The sequence below is a fragment of the Callorhinus ursinus genome, unplaced genomic scaffold (assembly GCF_003265705.2).
Source record: "Callorhinus ursinus isolate GAN/ISIS: 27379988/994484 unplaced genomic scaffold, GSC_fseal_2.0 scaffold1, whole genome shotgun sequence".
Taxonomy (NCBI): Eukaryota; Metazoa; Chordata; class Mammalia; order Carnivora; family Otariidae; genus Callorhinus; species Callorhinus ursinus.
The window spans coordinates 97,386,670-97,409,999 of record NW_027397063.1 but is presented as its reverse complement, the minus strand read 5'-3'; the positions used below and the strand labels follow the sequence as shown (position 1 = coordinate 97,409,999).

Genomic DNA, 23,330 nt, shown 5'->3' with positions numbered 1-23,330 from the left:
ATTTTCAACTCTTTTGGATAAATACCCAAGAGTGTGATTGCTGGATCATATGGTAAGAGTATGTATAATTTTGTAAGAAACTGCCAAATTGTCTTCCACAGTGGCTCTATCACTTTGCTTTCCTGGCAGCAATGAATGAGAGTTCTGTTACCACATCCTCACCAGAAGTTGGTGGTGTTGGTGTTTTCGATTTTGGCCATTCTAATAGGTGTGTAGTAGTATCTCGTCATTTTAATTTTCATTTCCCTGATGACATATGATGTTGAACATCTTTTCAAAAGCTTGTTATCTGTTCATCTTTGATGGCATGTTTGTTCAGATCTTTTGCCCATTTTTTAAAAAAAATTTATTTATTTTAGAGAGAGAGAACATGAGTGGCAGGGGTAGGGGGAAGGAGAGGGAATCTCAAGCAGACTCCATGCTAAATGTGGAGCCCAACTCAGGCCTTGATATCAGGACCTTGAGATCACAACCTGGGCTGAAACCAAGAGTCAGATGCTTAACTGACTGCGCCACCCAGGCGCCCCACATTGTTTAAAAAAGATTTATTTGTTTATGTGTGAGAGAGAGAGCGCATGAGCAGGAGGGGCAAAGGGAGAGGGAGAGAGTCTTAAGCAGACTCCACACTGAGCTCAGAGCCCAACGTGGGGCTCTATCTCATGACCCTGAGATCTTGACCTGAGTGAAAACCAAGATGCTTAACCAGCTGTGCCACCAGGGCTCCCCAGCCCTTTTGCCCATTTTTAAATGAGATTGATTGTTTTCTTATTGTTAAGAGTTCTTTGCATATTTTGGATAAGAGTTCTTTATTGTATGTGTCTTTTGCAAGTATTTCTCCAAGTCTTTGGCTTGTCTTTAATTCTGTTGACATTCTCTTTAGCAGAGCAGATATTTTTAAATTTAATGAAGTCCATCTTATTGTTTCTTTTATGAAACTTGCCTTTGGTGTTGTATCTAAAAAAGTTCTCACCATACCCAAGGTTATCTAATTTTTCTCCTGTTATTTTTTAGTTTTATATTTTATATTTAGGTCCATGATACATTTGAGTTAATTTTTGAAAGTTGTAAGGTCTGTTTTTATTGTTTGTTTATTTGTTTTTTTGCATGTGGATATCTTATGGTTACTTTCAGCACCATATGTTAGAGAGATTATCTTTGCTCCATTGTGTTGCCTTTGCTCCTTTGTCAAAGAGCAGTTGACTGTATTTATGTAGATCTGTTTCTGGACTGTCTATTCTGTTCCATTAATCTCTTTGTTCTTTTACCAGTACTACATTGTTTTAATTATTGTAGCTTTATAGTAAATCTTGAAGCCAGGTAGTGTTAGTCTAAATTTTTTTTCTCCTTCAATATTGAGTTGGCTATTCTGGGTCTTTTGTCTCTCCATGTAAACTTCGAATCCATGTTTTCATATCCACAAAATAATTTGTGGAATTTTAATTGATATTGAATTAAATCTATACATCAAGTTGGGAAGAATTGATACCTTGACGATATTGAGTCTTCCTATCCAAAACATGGAATATCTCTCTATTTATTTAGTTCTTTGTTTTCTTTTTTCTTTTTTTCAAATTTTTATTTAAATTTTAGTTAGTTAACATATAGTGTAATATTTAGAATGTAGTGATTCATCACTTACATATAACACACAGAGCTCATCACAAGTGCCCTTCTTATTACCCATCCCCTATTTAGCCCATCCCCTACCCACCTATCTGCATCAACCCTCAGTTTGTTCTCTATTGTTAAGAGTTTCTTATGGTTTGTTTTCCTCTCTCTCTTTCTCCCCACTTCCCATATGTTTTGTTTCTTAAATTCCACATATGAGTGAAATCATATGGTATTTGTCTTTCTCTGACTGCTTTCACTTAGTATAATACACTCTATCTAGCTCTATCCACATCATTGCAAATGGCAAAATTTCATTCTTTTTGATGGCTGAGTAGTCTTCCATTATATATATATATATATATATATATATATATATATATATATATACACACACACATATATACCACATTTTTATCCATTCATCAGCCGATGGACACTTGGGCTCTCTCCATAGTTTGGTTATTATTGATAATGCTGCTGCTGTAAACATCAGGGTGCCTGTACCCCTTTGAATTTGTATCCTTTGGGTAAATACCTAGTAGTGCAGTTGCTGGGCCGTAGGGTATTTCTGTTTTTAACTTTTTGAGGCACTTCCATGCTATTTTCCAGAATGGCTGCACCAGTTTGCATTCTTACTAACAGTGTAAGGGTCTTCCCCTTCTCTGCATCCTCACCAATATCTGTTGTTTCCTGTGTTGTTAGTTTAGCCATTGTGACAGGTGTGAGGTGGTATCTCATCGTGGTTTTGATTTGTATATCCCTGATGATGAGTGATGTTGAGTATCTTTTCATGTGTCTGTTGGCCATCTGTTTGTCTTCTTTGGAAAAATGTCTATTCATGTCTTCTGCCCATTTCTTAACTGGATTATCTACATTTCATTTTCTTATATAGATCTTGTACATATTTTGTTAGAGTTTTTTAGGGTTATACCTAAGTATTTCATTTTGTGGGGGGATACTGATGTAAATGGTAATCTGTTTTTCAAATTCCATGTGTTCATAGTATATAGGAAATTGACTTTTGTATGTTAACCTTGTATCTTGCAACCTTGCTATAATCACTTATTCTGGGTGTTTTTTGTTGATTCTTTCATATTTTCTACACAGGTGATCATATAGATTTGCATACTACAAATTTCAGTAAGTTGTATTTTCATTTTTATCTAAAGTATTTTTAAGCTTCTCTTGTGATTTCTTCTGTGACCCATTGGTTATTTTTTCATTTCCAAGTATTTTGGGATTTCCGAGGTCTTCTGTTTGATTTCTAGTTTAATTTCCTTTTGGTCTAAGCACAGACATTCGATGATTTTTATTCTTTTAAATTTGTTAAGATGTGTTTTATGGTGCAGGATGTGATCTGTCTTGGTGAATGTTCCATGTGAGCTTGAAAAAAATATATATTCTGTTCTTGGATGAGGTAGTCCATAAATGTCAATTATATCATTGATCGATGATGCTGTTGAGTTCAACTATGTCCTTACTGATTTTCTACATGCTGAATCTGTCCATCTTTGATAAAGTCTTCAACTATAATTGTGGATTTATCTATTTCTTCTTGTAATTCTATAAGCTTTTGCCTCATATTTTGATGCTCTGTTGTTAGGCTCTCTTGTTAAGTATTATTACATTTTTGGGGGGTATTGACCCCTTTATCATTATGTAATACCCCTTTTTAACTCTGGTAACTGTCTTTGCTCTGAAGTCTTTTCTATCTGAAACTAGTAAGGACATTCTCACTTTTTTTTTTTTATTAGTGTACCATGATATATCTTTCTCCACTGCTCTATTTATAATCTAATGCATCTTTATATTTAAAAATGGGTTTCTTGCTGACAACATATACTTGGGTTTTATTTTTCAATACACTCTGACAATCTTGGTCTCTTGATAGATTTCAACCATTGACATTCAAAGTAATGATTGTTATCTACCATTTTTGATACTCTTGTTCTTTGTTCTTATTTTTGTCTTCCACATTTTTTCTGCCTTTTGTGGATTTGAGCATTTTATATAATTCCATGTTCTCTTAGAATATCGTTATTTTTTTAACTTTTTTTAGTTGTTGCCCTAGAATTTACTATATGTATATGTGTGTGTGTGTGTGTGTGTGTGTGTGTGTGTGTGTGTGTGTGTGTAGCTAATCCAAGTCTACTTTCAAATAACACTATGCTTCTTCATGGGCAGTGTAAATACCTTATAATAATGAAACACTTCTGATTCCTTCCTCCTATTTCTTATACCATTCTATCATTCATTTCATTTTTTTAAAAAGATTTTATTTGAGAGAGAGAGAGAGAGAGTGAGCACGAGTGGGGGTGGGGGCAGAGGCAGAGGGAGAAGCATACTCCCTGCTGAGCAGGGAGCCCCATGCAGGGCAATTTCCCAGGACCCTGGAATCATGACCTGACACGAAGGCAGATGCTTAACTGACTGAGCCACACAGGTGCCCTCAATTCACTTTTAAGTAAGCATACATAAATACTCATATATATTTTTAAAAGTATACATAATCAAATACATTACTACTCAATTATTAGTTTGAATGAATTGTTACTTATTAGACTAAAAATAAAGAAAAGTTTTTATTTTACCTTCACTTATTCCTTCTCTGATGCTCTTCCTTTCTTTATGCTGACCTGAGTTTCTGTTCTGTATTCTTTTACTTTTTTCTGAAGAACGTCTTTTAACATTTCTTGCGAAGCAGGTTGACTGGCAACAAATTCCCTCAATTTTTGTTTGTATGAGAAAGTCTTATTTCTCCTTCACTTTGGAAGGATAATTTTACAGGGTACAGAATTTTAGATTAATTTTTTTTCTCTCAAACGTCAAATATTTCACGCCACTCTTTTTTTTTTTGCTTGCATGATTTCTGAGGAGAAGTTGGATATAAATCTTATCTTCGTTCCTCTGTAGGTAAGGTGTTTTTATCCTCTGGCGGTCTATCAAGATTTTTTTCTTTAGTGATGGTTTTCTGTAGTTTAGAGATGATATACCTAAGTGTGGAGGTTTTTTTAGGGGGAGTGGCATTTATCCTGTTTGGTATTCTCTAAGGTTCCTGGATCCGTGGTTTTGTGTCTGGCGTTAATTTGGAAAAAAATCTCAGTCATCATTTCAAATATTTCTTTTCCTTTACTTCTTCTTTTTTCTTGTTATGTGTATGTTACACCTTTTATAGTTGTTCCAAAGTTCTTGGATATTCTTTTTTTTTTTTCATTTTTTCCCCTTGCATTTCAGTTTTAGAAGCTTTTCAGTTCTATTGTCAAATCCTCAAGCTCCGAGATTCTTTCCTAAATGATGTCTAGTCTACTAATAAGCCCATTAAAAGCATTCTTCATTTTGTTACAGTGTTTTTGATCTCTAACATTTCTTTCTGATTCTTTCTTCGAAGTTTCATCTCTCTGCTTACTTATCCATGTGATCTTTCATGTTGTCTACTTTTTCAATTAAACCTCTTTTCATATTAGCCATAGTTTAAAAAAATTACTAGCCTGATGATTGTAACATTCCTGTCATATCTGCCTCTGGTTCTGATGCTTGTTCAGTCTCATCAAACTGCCTTTTTTTTTTTTTTACCTTTTAATATGCCATGCAATTTTTTGAAAGGTGCACATAATGTACTAGGTAAATGGGTCTTTAGTAATGCAATGATAATGTGGTGGGTGGGAGTTGAGGGGATAGTCCTGTGATTGGGCCTGTCTTGTAGTAAGCCTATGCCTCTGCATTGTGAACTTCACAGATGTTCCTCAGTTGCCAGCGCCTTACCCCTCCTTACTCCCACCCTTACGTGGGACAGGATGGCTAGAATGGAGCTAGGTATTTCCCTTTGCCAGGTTAGTTGAGCTCTGATAAAACCCCAGCAGGTTAAACTCTGATAAGATAGTTTCTCCTGAGAGCAGGCCTTGTTAAACAGAATACAAAGCTCTGGTATATTTCAACATATTTACTTTTTGTCAGAGGCACAAGTGGATTTTTCTCTAACCTTCACTGTGAGGACCTAATAGGGCTCCTGGATGTAAAACTCACAAAAATGTGGGGTTCCTCTAGAGTTTTTATCTCTCAGACTTGTCCACAGTGAGTTTCTAGTCATCTGCCAGTTACGATTCAGGTTTTTGTTTCCTTGCATTGGTTCCCATGGCGGTTTCTCTTGGGGCTCTGCTCTGAGAAGTTGTAATTCTCTGTCTCTACCTTTGTCTCCAGTTTTGGGGGCAGTGGTTTGCCTTATGACCTCACTTCTCTGAGAGATCTAGCAAGAGCTGTTCATTTTCACTTTTTACCCATCGTTAGGGTAGCATATTGACTTCTAAGCTCCTTACATTCCTGACTGGAAACCAGAAGTCTTACGCTGGCATTTAAAAAAAAAAAAAAAAGACTTAATACTTTAAAAATTTTTATTTTTTTCATGTTCTATAAATGTTTATAGCTGGACTCATTAAGTCTCATGAAACCTGAATCAAAGTGTAGACATACCAAGGGGAAGAACAGAACATGGTAGACAAAGGAAATAAGCAGAAAAATATGAGAGTTGAAAACTTAAAAACATATGGATTTCAAATAACATTTCCTAACCTTGACTTTCTGGTTATAATACGTTAATGCTATTATTTCTGTATCAATTCCTTTGGTATCTGTCATAGTCTAGTACGGAGCTGCCAATGTGACATTGTGGCAGAAATATCTTTTGGGACTCCTCTGGGAGGTCTACTTCAGAGTTCCTCTGGAAAGGACTTCATTTGAGTAGCCACAAGGAGATTCTATGTGTGCAGACAGATTGATACCAAATAGCTAAATATATCATTATTATAGCTACCAGGTATTCTATTGATTTTTTTTTAAAGATTTTATTTATTTGACAGAGAGAGAGAGAGCGAGAGTAGGAACACAAACAGGGGGAGTGGGAGAGGGAGAAGCAGGCTTCCTGCCGAGCAGGGAGCCCGATGTGGGACTCCATCCCAGGACCCTGGGATCATGACCTGAGCCAAAGGCAGACGCTTAGCGACTGAGCCACCCAGGCGCCCTATTCTATTGATTTTTAAGCTTATTGGAAACTCTTAGTTTAAGTTTATGGTGCTCACCAACTGGTCAGAATGACACGTAGTACATTTTACCTTTATTCATCACAGAGTAGCATACTGATCACAGCTGGGTGTTTCAGAGAATCCAAGAACCAATAATGGCAGATTATTGGTCAGAAATATTTGTGTTTAGAATTGAATGAATTTATTACGTTAAACTTTAGTTTTGAGATGATAGATTCACATGCAGTATAAAAAATAATGGAGATCCTGTGTACTATTTACCCAGTTCCCGCGATGGTAACAGCTTGTAAGACTATAGTATAAGATCACAATGAGGATATTGACATTGATGTAGTCAAGATGCAGGACAGTTTCATTACCACAGGATTCCTTATGTTGCTCTCTATAGCTACAATCACCCTTTCCCACCTCCATTCATGACCTTGGCAACCACCATTTCTATAATTTTGTCCTTTCAAGAATGTCATATAGATGGAATCATAGAATATGAGTCTTTTGGGATAGCCTTTTCATTCAGCATAATTCTTTGGAGATGCATCTAAGTTGTGTGTATTAATAGTTCATTCCTGTTTATTGCTGAGTAGTATTACATTGTATTGATGTACCACATTTTGATTTATATCAATCATTCACTAAAGAGCATCTTGGTTATTTTCAGCTTTTTCCTGTTACAAAGGAAGCTGCTATGAATATGTATATACAGATTTTTGTGTGAACATGAGTTTTGTTTCTCTGAGATAAATGTTCAGAGTGCAGTTGTTGGATTGTAGGGTAATTGCATGTTTGGTTTTATTTTTTATTTTATTTTATTTTGCATGTTTGGTTTTATAAGCAACTTCCAAATAGTGTTCCAGTGTGGTTGTACCATTTTATATTTTCACCAGGAATATATGAGTCATCCAGTTTTTCCACATCCTCACCAGCATTTGATGTCAACTATTCTTTATTTTAGCTATTCTGATAGGTGTGTAATGGGATGTCATCATGGTTTTAATTTGCATTTCCTTAATGGCTTGTGATGTTAAATATCTTTTCATGTGTGTATTAGTTTGCCAGGGCTGCCACAACAAAATACTACAGACTGTGTGGCTTTGACAACAGAAATTTATTTTCTCACAGTTTTGGAGGCTAGAAGTCCAAGATCAAAGTGCTTGATTTCTGACAAGGCCTCTTTTCCTGACTTTTAGATAGCTACTTGCACGCTGTGTCCCCATATGACCTCTTCTCTGTACATTTGAAGAGAGAGATCTCTGGTGTTTCCTCATCTTCTTATATGGATACCAGTGCTATGAGATTAGGACCCCACCCTCATTATGTCATTTAATTTTAATTACCGCCCTAAAGGCCCGTCTCCAGATATGGTCACATTGGGAGTTAGGGCTTCAACATACAAATTTTGGAGGGACATATTCAGTCCTTAATAGTGTGCTCATTTGTTATCTGTATATTCTCTTTGGTGAAATGTCAATATCTTTTGCCCATTTTCTAGTTGAAATGTTGAGTTTTTTAGTGTTGGGTTTTGAGAATTTTTTATGTACTCTCAATACTAGTTCTTTTCAGGATATGTGGTTTGTAAATATTATCTCCCAGTCTTTTTATCCTCTTCTCAAGGTCTTTTGCAGAACAAAACTTTTTACTTTTGATGAGATATAAGGTATCAGTTTTTCTTTCTATAGATCATGCTTTTGTCAAGCCTAAGGACTCTTTGCCTGACCATAGATCCTAGAGATTTTCCTCTATGTTTTTTTTTCTAAAAGTTTTGATATTTTACACTTAAGAACATGATTCATTTTGTCTTCGTTTTTTTTTTATGAGGTGTGGCACTTAGGTCGAAGTTCATTTCTTGCCTATAAATGTTCAGTTGCTCCAGCACTATTTGTTTATTTATTTATTTTTGCTGTTTTTTTTTTTAAGTTTTATTTTTTACGTTATGTTAATCACCATACGTTACATCATTAGTTTTTGATGTAGTGATCCATGATCATTGTTTGCGTATAACACCCAGTGCTCCATGCAGTACCTGCCCTCTTTAATACCCATCACCAGGCTAACCCATCCCCCTACTCCCCTCCCCTCTAGAACCCTCAGTTTGTTTCTCAGAGTCCATATGAATCATGAGAGACCATTTATTTAAAAGGCTACCTTCCCTTCACTGAATTGCTTTTGCACATTTGTCAAAAATTAATTTGGGCACATTTGTGTTGGTTTATTTTGGGGTTCTCTGTTTTGTTCCATTTATCCATGTGTCTATTTTTCCACCAATCCCACACAGTTTGATTATTGTAGGAATTTGGTAGGCCTTTATATTAAAGGTAGAGTGATTCCTCCTATTTTATTCTTCTTAAGATTGTTTTAGAGGTGCCCGGGTGGCTCAGTTGGTTAAGCATCCAACTCTTGGTTTCAGCTCAGGGTCATGAGATTGAGCTCTGTGTTGGGCTCCGTGCTCAGTGCTGAGTCTAGCTGGGCTTCTCTCCCTCTCCCTCTCCCTCTGCCCTGCCCCTCACTCACGCACACACTCTTTCTCTAAAATAAAATAAATAAATAAATTCGTAAAAAAAAAAAAAAAGATTGTTTTAGTTCTAGTTTCTTTACCTTTCCATATAGAATTGAGAATAAACTTATGTCTACACAGCATCCTGCTCAGATTTTGATAGGAATTAAATTAACCTGTGTATCAATTTGGGGAGAATTTACATCTTTACTATATTGAGTTTTCCAATTCACGAACACGGTATATCTCTCCATTTATTTAGGTCTTCTTTGGTTTCTTTCATCAGCATTTTATAATTATCAGCATACAGAGCTTGTACATGTTTTGTTGATTTGTACTCAAGTATTTTATTTTTTTGGAGCATTTGTAAATGGTATTTGTTTTAGTTTTGCTTTCCACATGCTCATTGTTAGTATAGAGAAAGGCATTGTTAGTATATAGAAATACAGACAATCATGTTGTCTGCAAATATGGGCAGTTTTCTTTACTATTTATACTTTTTTTTTTTTTTTTGCTTTGCTATAGTGACTAGAACTTCCAATAATATGTTAAGTGTGGTGAGAGTGTACATTCTTGCCTTACTCCCAATCTTAGAGGGAAAGCATTCACTCTTTCACTGCATTAAGCATCAGCTCTAAGGTTTTTTTTGTAGATGTTCTGTCTCCAGTTGAAGAAGTTCACCTTTAATCTTAGTTGGCTGAGTTTTTATCATGAATGGATGATGGATTTTGTTAAATGTTTTTTCTTTGTCCTTTGATGTAATCATATAATTGTTCTCCTTAATCCTGCATATATAGTGGAATATATTGATTAATTTAAAAATATTGAACCAGACTTGTACACCTAGAATAAATCCCACTTGGTCCTGGTGTATTATATATGTTTACTAGATCTGATTTACTAATACTTTGTTGAGGGTTTTTGTGTCTAAATTATTGAGAGATATTGGTGTGTAGTTTCTTTTTTTGTTGTTATGTTTTTGTCTGGTGTTGGTATTGTGTTAATGAGAAGTGGTTCCTTCTCTTTTATTTTCTGGAAGAGATTGATTAATTCATCTTTAAATGTCTGGTAGAATTCTCCAGTGAAACCATCGAATCCTGAAGACTTTTGTTGTTGTAGATAGCTTTTAAATCACAGATTCCATGTCTTTAATGGTTATAAGACTGCTTACGTTCTTTTGTTCATCTTGGTTGAGGTTTGATAGTTCATGGTTTTCAAGCAACTCTATCCCAAGTTGTCAAACTTTGGGGGGTATTGTTTATATTAATACCTTACTATCCTTTTGATGGCTAGAGGATCTGTAGTGATATTCCTTCTTTCATTCCTGCTGTCGTTAATCTTTGTCTTCTTTTTATCCTTTTAATTCTTGCTCTTGATTTATAAATTTTGTTGATGTTTTTAAAGAGCCAGTTTTTGTTTCATAAATTTTCTCTATTCTTTTTAAAATTTTTTTTTGTTTTCAATTTAATTGATTTCTGCTTTTCTGGTATTTTTCTTCTGCTTGCTTTGGTTTTATTGTACTTTCCTTATTCTAATTTCTTGAGATAGGAACTTAGATCTTTTTTTAAAAGTTTTTGTTTAAATTCCAGTTAGTTAATATTTCAGGCATACAATATAGTGATTCTTATTTATTTGAGAACTTCCCTCTTTTTTAGTGGAAGCACTTCCCTCTTTTCTAATGGAAGCACTTAATGTTTCCAATAGAAAATTTTACTCATGAATTTAATTCTCTTCACTGCTTTAGTTGTGTTGTGCATGTTCTGATATGCTATACTTTCATCTCCATTTTAGTTATCTGTGTGTGTATGTATAATTTTAAAAATTTCTTTTGAGACTTCTTTGACATATACATTATTTAGAAGTGTGCTGTTTAGTTTCCAAGTGTTTGTAGATTTTCTTGTTATCTTTGTTATTGATTTCTAGCTTGATTCCATTATAGTCAGAGAATATACTTACATAATTTCAGCTTTTAAAAATTTGTTGAAATTTGTTTTCTGACCCAGTCTATGTGCTGCCTTGGTGACTGTTATATGGGTGCTTGAAAAAAATATGTATACTGCTGTTGTTGGGTGGAGTTTTTTATATATGGCAATTAAGACCTCGTGATTGATAGTTTTGTTGAGTTCTTTCATTTCCTTGATGATTTTCTGTCTAATTCTATCAGTTACTAAAAGTGGAATTTTGAAAGTCCCCAACTTAAATTGTAGATTTGTCTATTTTGGGGTCTATAATTTTGTTTTACATAATTTGTGATTTTGTTGTTTGATGTGAACACCTTTAGGATTGGTATGTGTTCCTGGTGGATTGATCCTTTTATCATTACGTGATGTCCTTCTTTCTCTCTAGTAATTTTCTTTGTTCAGAAGTCTACTTTTTTCCCTTTTTTATTTTTTAAATTTTATTTTATTATGTTAGTCACCATACAGTACATCATTACTTTATCTGATATATATATATATATATATATATTTACAACTGTTTTTTTAAAACAGTTTACAGAGGCACCTGAGTGGCTCAGGAGGTTAGGTATCCAACTCTTGAATTCAGCTAAGGTCTTGATCTCAGGGTCATGAGTTCAGGCTCTGTGTTCAGGTTCCTGTGTTGGGCTCCACTCTAGGTGTGGAGCCTACTTAAAAAAAAAAAAAGTTAAAACTGTTTACATGGTATATTGTTTCTATTCTTTTGCTGTTAATCTACCTATGTGCAAATTTTGAGTTTTGTAGACAGCATGTTGTTGAACCATGTTTTGTTTTGTTTTTTTAAATCTACTCTGCCAGTCTCTCTTTTTCTTTTATTTGAGAGAGAGTGAGAGAGAGTAAGTAGGGGGAGGGGCAGAGGGAGAGAGAATCTCAAGCAGACTCTGTGCTAAATGAAGAGCCCAATGTGGGGCTCGATCTCATGACCCTGAGATTATAATGCCCTGAGCCGAAATAAAGAGTCAGTCACTTAACCAACTGAGCCACCCAGGCGCCCCTCGGCCAGTCTCTTTTAATTTATGTATTTTTAAAAAATATTTTATTTATTTATTTATTTGACAGAGAGAGAGAGAGGGAGAGAGCATGAGACGGGGAGAGGCAGAGGGAGAGGGAGAAGCAGATTCCTCCCTGAGCGGGGAGCCTGATGTGGGGCTGGATCCAGGAACCCTGTGATCATGACCTGAGCTGAAAGCAGCTTAATGACTGAGCCACCCAGGCACCCCTTAATTTATGTATTTAGACCATTTACATTTAAGGTGATTATTGGTATGTTAGAATTTAAGTACGCCATTGAATTATTTGTGTTCAGTTTGTTTCCTCTGGTTTGCTTTTTTTCCTTTTTTTTTTTTCCTTTCTTTTGGTTTCTTGAAAATTTTTAGGATTATATTCTGATATATTTATAGTGATTTTATGTATATTGCTTTACATGGGTTTCTTGGTGGATGTTCTCATTATTGCAATATAGACATATAATTTGTAGTCTGTGGTCTAATAATGACGTGTCTTACGTGGACTTCTTGGGTTTATTCTATTTGGGTAGAATAAGATCTTCCCTAAAGCTTGTTGAATCTATAGGTTTATATCTCTTGCCATATTTAGGAAGTTTTCAGCCATTATTTCTTTGAATATTATTTTGTTCTACTTTCTCTCTTCATTCTTAGATTCTAATCCTATGAATTTTAGCTCTTTTGTTATTGTCTCACATGTTTCTGAGACTTCGTTAATTGTGTTTTTTTTTTTTTCTATTTTCTCTTTGTTCAGTTTGGGTGAATACTGTTGATTTATCCTGAAGTTTATTGATTCTGTCTTCTGTCATTATACTCTGCTATTGAGCCTGCCTAGTGAGTTTTTTCTTTCAGTTTTTGCATTTTTCAGTTCTATAATTTCTATTTGGTTCTTTTTTGTAACTTCTGTTTCTTTGTTCAGATTATTTTTTGTTTCAATAGAATATTTAATCGCTTTTAAAATAATTTTTATGCTGGCTGCTTTATAATCCTTGTCAGATAATTCCAACATTTGATTTATCTCAGTGTTGGGTCTGTTGTTTATCTTTTCTTGTTAATGTTATGATTTTCCTGGTTCTGGCATGATGAGTGATTTTCCATTGAATTCTGGTTATTTTGATGTTATACTGTGAGGCTCTGGATCCTATTTCATCTTTTTTTTTTTTTTTTAAAGCAGGCACTCCCCCTATTGAGGTATAGCATGAAAGCCAGATGGGGTATATTTGTTCAGCTTCCTGCTGGGCTCACTGACACTACTCCAGCAAAAGTGGGTTTTGACTCATACTGCCTTGTATCAGACTACCTGGTAGAGTGGAAGTTCACCTATCCCGCTTGGCTCCATTCACATTTTTCTGGCTAAAGTGGGTCACCAACTTGCACTGTCTTGTGTCTCTGCTTGGATTATAACATTAGCTCCCTGCTGCTGAACTCACTGCCACCAAAGACTGTGAGTCAGAGGGCTGACTCACACTGCTTTGTTGCAGGTGAATGGTTAGAAGAAGCTTGACTCCTCTATGTGCCCCACTGACACCAAGGGATGGGAGAAGTAGAGTGCCACCCAGCCCTGCTTCCTGCCACTTTATTCTGCCTTGTTGATGCCAGCTTGGAGTGGAGGCTCAGCTCCTTGCTGGTCCCACTGGCACCAGAGGAAAGGAAGCAGATTGTTGACTACTCGGGTTTCATACTGCCTTGTTCTACCTCATTGGTATTGAGGAGGCTGGAGGCTCCTAATTGAGATCCTCTAGGATCTGGATGGGGAGCAGGAATAGGAGTGCTGCTGGTATTGTATTTAACTGCTTCATTCCGTCTCTTTGCTGTCACTCGGTATGGACGTTTAGTTCCCCACTATGCCTCCCTGACACCAGGAGTGGGAGGAAAGTGGAGTGGTCAATACTACTTCTTTATATGACTGTTCAGACTCAGTGCAGGGGGGGCATGGTGGAGGCCTAGCTTTCCATTGGCCCTGCTGACACTTCCCCTGGTTGGGGAGTTGGAGCAGATCTTAACTCCTAGTAGAGGGAAATGGAAGATCAGCTCCCAGATCAGCCCACTGACAATGCCAGTCAGGTGAATTAGAGTACACCACCTGCTTCTAAGGGGAAGGGATGGGATGGTGTGGAAGATTGACTTTCTACTTGGCCCCAGCCCCACTGAAACCGGGGGGTGGGAGGTACAGTGGTACAGTTGATGTCTAGCTTGAGAGGGTGGATAGTGCCAAGAATGTTTTTTTGTTGTTTAGTCACCCTATTCCTGATCAGCTATGGACTTTTTCTTTTTTGTCTGTGGCTACTGGTGGTTCTGCTTTGGAGACTTTGGTACATTGTCTGGATATATGGAGATAATAAGGAAATTCAGGGATCTCATTGCCTTGGTATTTCTCAAGTCCTGAGATTCCTAGGCCATCTGTCTTCCTTTCACCTTTCAGAGGCTTTCTATACTTATGTTGTGTTACAATCAGGGTTTTTTAGTGGACCTGAGAGTAATAGGGCTACTCCATCTTGGTTGTGACCTTGGGTTGATATTTTAGCCAAATTAAATATTGCTTTGAATAACTGAAAACTTTTTTAAGTAATTGATTAAATTTTCACAAATGTCAATAGCTAGTTCACAAAAGTCAGTAGTTATATAAATGCATCTCTGTGTCTCTGCTAAACATTTCTTCTTTGAGTTCTGTTCTGCTAATGTCAAACTGAGACTGTGGCATGGAGATTTAAGCAGTTCTACAGTAGGCCTGACTGTGAGGAACTAGATTTAAGAGTTTTGTTGATCATAGTTGGCTGTTCTCAACAATCAGGTGAGCTACAGAAGTCAAGTCTAAAGCAGTCAGCCCAAGGAATGGGCATAGGTAGGTACCAAGGGTTCAGAGAGTCAGATCAAGTCCTCAGTTTGGGATCAAAATTAATACAGAGAGTGTCTCTGAGTTTATAAATGTACTTGGCTGAAATAGAGGGTCATTGGGCAAACAAAGTAGATTTTGTGAATTATCTTCCCCTGCCCAATCTACCTTCCACATAGACTAGTTTTATCAGTTAGGAATGCATTATGCAGCAAGTGGCTTAAATGGACATGGCTTTATTTGTTTCTTGAATCAAGAAGAAGGGGTATATAGGCAGCTCAGTAATGTCACCAGGGACCCAGCCCTTTTCCATCTCTCACTTTTCTTAACGAGTTGAGTCTCATGTTGGTCTTCTCATGATCTCAAGATGGCTTCTGCACTGCCAGATGTCACATTCATTTCTAGGCAGGAATATGAAGGGTGAAGCACTCAGGGGAAATGCCTGTATTAGAAGATCAAAAGCTTTCCTACAACTGCAGGGGTTCTGGGGAACTGACTGCAGGGAGTTGGCTCACTGCTTGCTGAAATATCAGGTTCTGTTGTAAGGAAGAATACACTAGCAGGGCCTGCTTCACTGGACCATTACATCTTCTTCCAGAAAATAATTGTGCATGCTAACTTTGGTTCCTTGAGTGGGAGAAAAATAGTATCTCAAGGAAAGAAAATGTATCAGGGACTCCCTTTTTAAAAAGGTCTTCTGTACATGTCTTGTCAAGGCTCTGCTTTTTCTACTTTTACAGTATTCTCTGGGGTTTGTGGAAGTAGTGTTAAGAGGCACACATTAAAAATGTGACAAATGATTTTGAATATTTAAGATTTTATAGAGCAAAGAACTGATGCAGAACTATAGTTCTCATGGGGTGGGGTACTTCCTAGGTAATCACTTCAAGATCTCTGGGCCTTTTCAAGCCTTCACCTCTCTCATGAGATCCTGGATTGTCACTTTTGGGGTACAGTGAGAATATCTGCAGTGAAATAAGAGCTGGTATTAATGGGAGGGTGGTTGGGCTGAACATGGGGAAGGCAGGAAAAGTAAGGTTGAGTTCCACCGGGGAAAGTATTTATTCTTTTTCAGGTCACTGAAAAATGGCTTTAATAGACACAGGGTCATTAGCAAATAATTTAAGCCTAGAAGTTCATATCGTTTTTTTTTTCAGTCTAGGTGTATACATATGAGTTTATTATATTGATATCTTTCCTATGCATTACTTAAACCTTGAGAAACCTAAACAAATTTTATTCACATCATATAGTCTAAGACCAGCTAATCTTTTTATTGTCTTTTCGTTGTTCACCAGTACTAGACTGTGTTCGAGACCAAAGTCCTTAGGTATACATCATACTATTTTCCTTTATTCCTTCTCTCTGTGGGCATGTGCAAACAGAAAATAAAGTTTGACAGGTGTTTTTATGATTGGTATAAATAATGCTTACATGGGTTTCCTTGTTACTAGATCTGGAAAGGTTATGGAGATTGATATTTATTCAACAACATTGATAGACCTATGTATACATGTATATCTTTTATTACCAGTATAACTTTGAAAGCTCTTCTGTGTATCATTATGTTGTTGCTATAGCAACGTAGTTACCAAAATATATATTTTTTCTGCTTTGTCTTTTTAAAGGAGGTCTCTTTTTCCCCAAGCTTTTTAATCAGTACTGTGGAATTTTGGTTCCAGACATTCAATATTCTTTCTATTTATCTTTTCCCCTTGAATTTTCCTTGCTTAAAATTAGTCATTTATCATTGTAAAATGCAATTTTTATTGGACTAAATCCTAGTGGGAGTTATAAAGATGAATGAAGGAAAGCCGTGTATGATATGGTATAAACAGTAGAGGCTCTGCTGTTACCTAGCCCCATGACCTTGGCTTGTAATCTTTTCATACTTTTGCTTCTTCATCTAGAAAATGGTCAAAGAACCAGCTACTTCACAGGAATGATGTACACATTACTCTGCCTGGCAGGAATTCAGTTATGTCTTACTTCCTTCATCTTCCTTTTTTTCCCTTTCCTTGTTTTTTTTTTTTAACTAAGGTTAATAGCATACAGTTTTTTCCTCCATAGATATCATCACATTCCCACCTATCCTGGATATCTGAACATTACCTGATATAAGGGAAGTTCTTAGGTCTAGGAAATATCTCGATCTCAGCTCTACCAAAACAATGAATTCCATTTTAATTGGTGATTTAAAATGCCTAACCAACTTTGATTATGTCCACAACCTGTGTTTCTGCTCAATGGAGTAGAGATTTTGTAGAAAGCGTAATTTTAGAACTTAATTGTTACTTTTATTTATTATACCCCCCTTATTTCCAAAAAGGATATGAGGTGTTATAAAAGGACATAATAAAATTAACAACTTGACGGAAAAAAAGGGAGGAAGGTGTTGGACAAAAACCAAGAAACAGGATAGGTGAACCCCTAGAGTCAACAGTTAAGTGCAGCTTTCCTGAAAATCCTACCTGAACTTGAGGAATTCTGTTAATAGCCTTTTTCTAGGAATAGGAGCAGAGTAGGGGTTAGAGAGGTGGGTTTATTTAGTTTGTTTATTTGAGCAAGGCTGACTTAGCACTAGAAGAAATCTACAAGAAGTCTGTAGGAAGTAAGTAGGAGGGCCCTTAGGCCCTAGTGAGAACCTGCACTATCTGTGTAGCATGAAGCCAATCCTGATAGGTGACAGGTGGCTGCCCCTCTAATCCTGCTGTTCATTGAGGAGGCAGCAAAACTTTTCTAAAGAACGCAGCCCCAGCCTATCTTGCTGTTAGTTTCTCTTTATCTTCATCTCTCCCTCCACCTTCTTATTGTTTCACTTATCACCAGGCCTGAATAAACAAGTCAGATCATGTTATTTTAGCTTAAGAATAGGATGGTTTTTATTTGTAGCAGATTTGATTTAATGCATCTTCAAAAACATGCAATTTGGTTTCTTCTCAGGTTCTTTATATATTATTTACATTTTTATAAATGGGAACGGTTTCAAATTAGAGAAAAATGAATTAACTCACTGAACAAGGTATGATCAATAACTCCTTTTACATCCATTTCATAGCTGGATAAACAAAAAGATTAAATAACAGTGTCACATAGCTGATTAAATACTTTGTCTTTTCTATAATATTCCCATTTGAATTAGTTGAAGAAACCAAACAAATATAGCTATGGCAAAATAGAGCATGAAGATACTGTCATTGGAGAGTTGTTTTGAAGGGACAGGGCACACCAGATCTTGAGTCTTGCTGTTGGACTGAAGAAACCCTCTGTATAGAAAGCTATCCAGTATCATTAGCAAGAAATGGGTTGGTTGAATTTGCAGAACTAATAGGAAAGCTATCTCTGGAAACAATGTGAAGAACAACAAGAAATCTTTATGTATTACATGCCTTTTTGAAAAAGTAAATTGAAGATGTGATAAAAATGGAAAATTCTTTCCATTAGCCGAAGTGATTCCACATCTGAAATGACTAATTTGGACATCCATTCTTTGTTTATAGCCTCTTCACCTTCCAACTTGGTTACTTTCATTGAGGCCTGAAATCCGTTTCTGCCTCTACCTTCTCTGTCTCTTTCTGTTATCACATTTTTCCTATTCAACTTAGCCTCCATGGTCTGTGATATCAACAATTCCCTTGACAGTATGTTAAAGACCCTTGTCCCATTATCCTTATATTGTATCAGCCTGGAAAACCCCTACCATGGCTGACTCCAACTATCACACACTGTACTGGTACCCTAGCTGCCAGGAACCTGATACTACTTATTATTTCCTCTTTCTGGAGTATTTTTACCTTCTCTTTCTCTACAAACTCCTTCCTTTCCATAGGACTCTCCAAACAAATCAAACAGTCACTCAGTGTGAGGCTTCCCCCAGCAACTGCCTTAGCCCCTTCTTCCTTTTCATGCTAGTCTTATTAAATAAATTATCTGAACTTAACTGTCTCCATTTTCTTATTTCCACACACACCTTGGCTTCCTGTAATCTGGCTTCACTCAGCATCATTGCAAAGAAAATGTTCTAATTCAGGTCACCTGCTACTTCATGTTACTAAATCTAAAAAATATGCTAGTTCTTTATTTTTCCTGACTTCTTAGTAGCATTGACACAGTATTTCACCCGTCCTATTCAAAATACTCTTCTTTTACTTCCATATCATATTCTTCTGGCTTTTGTGTGGCTGCTCATAACTGTTGCTTCTCATTATCCTTTCCTGGCCTCTTCACCTTTTCTTGCTGTGTAAAATAATAGAGTCTTTCAAGGCTTTGTCCATAGCTCTCTTCTATTTTTATTCTTTACTTTCCAGTTTATCTTAACCCAGCCCAAGACTTCAGTTGCCTACTTTGTGTTGTAGGCTTGTGAATCTCTACTTCCATCTCTAACTTCCCTGAGCTCCAGATTAATCTATTCAGCTTTTCATTCAGCATCTCCACTTGGAGGCATTACAGCTTCAACAATGCCCCAAAGTGAACTGGTCATCCTCCTTGTATATCTGATACTCTTGTGTTTCTAACTTAAGAAAATGTTACCTTCATCATCACTATGCAGCATTAAGGTAGTGTTGAGAGTCTTGTGGTCTGCAGTCAGACTGCCTGGGTTTGAATCTTGGTACCACAAGTTATTAGTGGTGTGGACTTGGGTAAATTATTTAAATACTCTTTGCCTTAGCTTCCTACTCTTTAAAATACTATCTACATCATAGGGTTATTCCAAGCATTAAGTAGGGTTGTTGTAAGGTTATATATATGTAAATTTAGTAAAATACATGAATTACTTACATAGTAAACTATGATTATGATTATCATCTAGCCTACCTAGGCTTTATTCTTGATTCTTCCTATTTTGTCACCTTACTACTGAGTATCTCTTGAGTCTTATTATTACTGGTGTGGACTTTGTATGCCTCTCAAACCATACAGCCATGGTCCTGGTCCATTCCCTGTTTGGACATCTGCAATAGTCTCCCTACATGACCTGTTGCCCATTTCTAATTCATTCTTTACTCTGAAACCTAGGTCGGATACATGCCTGACCATTACACTCTACCATTTTACCTCCCACAAGTTTATACTGTTTTTAGAATAAAGTCTGAAATCCTCTTTATGGTTTGAGACTCTGTATGGTCTCTGGCCCTTGATTATCCTTCCAGCCTCACTCTCTTTGTTCCAGTCACCTTAAACTTTTTTTGCAGTTCTTAAAAGGTACCATGCTCTTGCCTTTGACCCTTTGTTTTTTTGTTTTTTGTTTTGTTTTGTTTGTAAGATATTACTTATTTAGTCGAGAGAGAAAGAGAGAGAGAGCTCACATGCACACGAGCAGAGGGAGGGGCAGAGAGAGAGGGAGAAGCAGGGTTCAATCCCAGGACCCTGGCATCATGACCTGAGCTGAAGGCAGACGCTTAACCAACTGAGCCACCCAGGCGCCTCACCTCTGACCCTTTGAATGTACTGTACCACCTGCTGGGGTTTCCTCCCCCTTCTATCATCTTTTCTCTACCATTTTTTGTTGGTCTTAGCTAAAATGTCAAATTGTCAGGAAGGTATTCCCTGACCTTTGATGGGGTTCCATGACATTCTTTTTTCCCCCATATTATAGTGCTCTTCACATTTACCATTATTTGTTTAATGTTTGCATTTCTGGCTATAATGTAAATTCTATGAAAACCAGCCTTATTCTTTGCTTTACCTATCTCAAACACTTAACACAGTGTCTCTGTTAGTAATGCTCCAGAGTATTTGCTGACCTTTCCCTGTAGATGTTAAAAAGGCTGGACACTCACTTTCTCAGCCTTATTTGCAATTAAGGGTGACTTTCTGTGAAGGTTCTATCAAATTATATGTAAGTAAAATTCTGCTGGGGGTTTATGGGAAATTTTGCACCACTTCTTCCCTTATTGCTTCCTTCTTATTCTTCCTATCTGAAATTCAGAGGACAGGGTTGAGGCAGATCAGCCTTTTTGCAATGGTAAGTTTCCTGTGAGGATGAACATGACATTCTAAGTAAGACAGAAGGAGCCTGGGTCATTGATAACATCTTGGTGCTCTTCTACCAGCCCTGAAATGTTTCTCTCCAGACTTGTCGTTATGTGTGAACAATTAACCACTATATGGCTAATATACTGTTTGGTTTCTGTTATATGTAGCCATATATAATTCCTGATACATAAACTTCCTATCCACATCACTTATTTGGTACCCAGCATGAGCTATTTTATGATAGTGGGTGGACGGATAAATGGATGGGTGGATGAGATGAGTGAATGAACAGCAACCACTAGACTATAAATTGCTAGAGAATTAAGACCTCATCTTATATATTTTGTATCACCTCTACTCCACCCAACTCTATCCACCCTGAGCACTATCCTACATGTAGTAGATGCCCAACAAATGTTTATTGATGATGATGTTGATTGTGGATTGAAGATATTACTTCATTAAAGAAGGCTCTGAGGGGGCGCCTGGGTGGCTCAGTCAGTTAAGGGTCTGCCTTCGGCTCAGGTCATGATCTGGGGTCCTGGGATCGAGACCCACGTCAGGCTCCCTGCCCAGCAGGCAGCCTGCTTCTCCCTCTACCCTTCCTTCCTACTTGTGATCTCTCTTTCTCAAATAAATAAAATCTTAAAAAAAAAAAATAAAGGTGGCTCTGAGTTACAGGTTTAATTTGGATTCTAAAAATTAAATTTCCCTAAATCTAAATCTTTCCCTAAATCTAATCTTTCCCTTTCACAATCTAAAAAGACTGATAAGCATTTGGATTAATCTGTGGTACATCCCAGATATTTAGAAAACCAAGTATCTTTATAAAAGTTAGAATCAATGTTCTAAGTGGTGTTTAAAACAAAACAACCTTTATTGAATGGAAGGATGTCAAGTAGTATAATTCTCTACTGAGATAGCACATTATAAGTAAGATAACCATAAAATTTATAGTCCATATTGGGAACTTTTTTTTTTTTAAAGATTTTATTTATTTATTTGAGAGAGAGAGAGAGAGAGAGAAACAGCATGAGAGGGGAGAAGGTCAGAGGGAGAAGCAGGCTCCCCGCTGAGCCGGGAGCCCGATGCGGGACTCGATCCCGGGACTCTGGGATCATGACCTGAGCCGAAGGCAGTCGCTTAACCAACTGAGCCACCCAGGCGCCCCCATATTGGGAACTTTTTGAGAGTAAAAGGGGGTGTTCTTAAAAATTATTCTTTTTTAAGACTAAAAAAGAGCAATTTTAGGTTTATAACAAAATTAAGAAGGAGGTACTGATATTTCCTATATCCTCCCTGCCACCACATAACCTGCCCCATTATCAACATCACTCACCAGAAGTGTACATATTTTACAAGGATGAACTTACATTGATATGTCATGATCATCTAAAGTTCGTAGTTTACCTTAAGTTTCCCTCTTGATGTTGTATTCTATAGGTTTGGAAAAATGTACAATGACATGTATCCATCTCTTAACCACTATAAAATCTAAAATATGCTGCCCTGAAAATCCTCTGTGATATAGCTATTCATCCCTCTGCCCCAAAACCACTGATCTTTCTATTGTGTCCATGGTTTTGCCTTTTCCTTTTCATATGGTTGGAATCATACAGCATGTACCCTTACGAGATGGCTTTTTTTTTATTTAGTAATACATGTTTAAGATTCTTCCAGGTCTTTTCATGATTTGATAGCTCATTTCTTTTTAGTGCTGAATAATACCCCATTGTCTGTGTGTACTACAGTTTGTTTATCCATTTCCCTACTGAAAGACGTCTTGGTTGCTTCCAAATTTTGGTAATTATGAATAAAACTATTCTAAATAGCCACATGCAAGTTTTTGTGTAGACATACATTGTCAGCTCCTTTGGGTAAATACAAAGGAACCTGATTGCTGGATGATATGGTGAGAGTATATTTAGTTTTGTAAGAAACTGCCAAACTCTTCCAAAGTGGCTGTATTTTTTTGCATTTCCACCAGCAATGTGTGACAGTTCTTGTTGTTCCACATCCTTCTCAGCATTTGGTGTTGAGGTGATCTGACTTTTGGCCATTCACATAGGAGTACAGTGGTATTTCGTTGTTGTTTTAATTTGCATTTACCTGATGACATATCCTGTCGAACATCTTTTTATTTGTTTATTTGCCACTTGTGTATCTTCTTTGGTGAGATGTCTATTAAGGTGTTTGGTCCACTTTTTAATTGGGTTGCTTCTTTTCTTATTGTTGAGTTTTAAGAGTTCTTCATGTATTTTAAATAACAGTCACTTAATCAGATGTGTCTTTAGCAAATATTTTCTCCCAGTCTGGATTTTCTTCTAATTCTCTTAGTATTGTTTTTTGTGGAGCAGAAGCTTTTAATTTTGATAAAGTTTAGCTTATCAATAATTTCCT

The 23,330-nt window shown here is 36.6% G+C and overlaps 1 protein-coding gene across 7 annotated transcripts in view; it reads left to right on the top strand.

Annotated features, from left to right (window-relative positions):
* LEKR1 (leucine, glutamate and lysine rich 1) overlaps window positions 1-23,330 on the top strand; it is a 186,479-nt gene that overhangs the window by 18,207 nt on the left and 144,942 nt on the right. Inside the window, exon 3 of one of the 7 annotated variants that reach the window (XM_073898240.1) lies at window positions 2,719-2,751. The exons of the other annotated variants lie outside the window; for them this stretch is intronic. The gene's annotated coding sequence lies outside the window, so the exon portion shown is untranslated. The remainder of the gene's footprint in view (window positions 1-2,718; window positions 2,752-23,330) is intronic. 7 annotated transcript variants of the gene reach the window in all.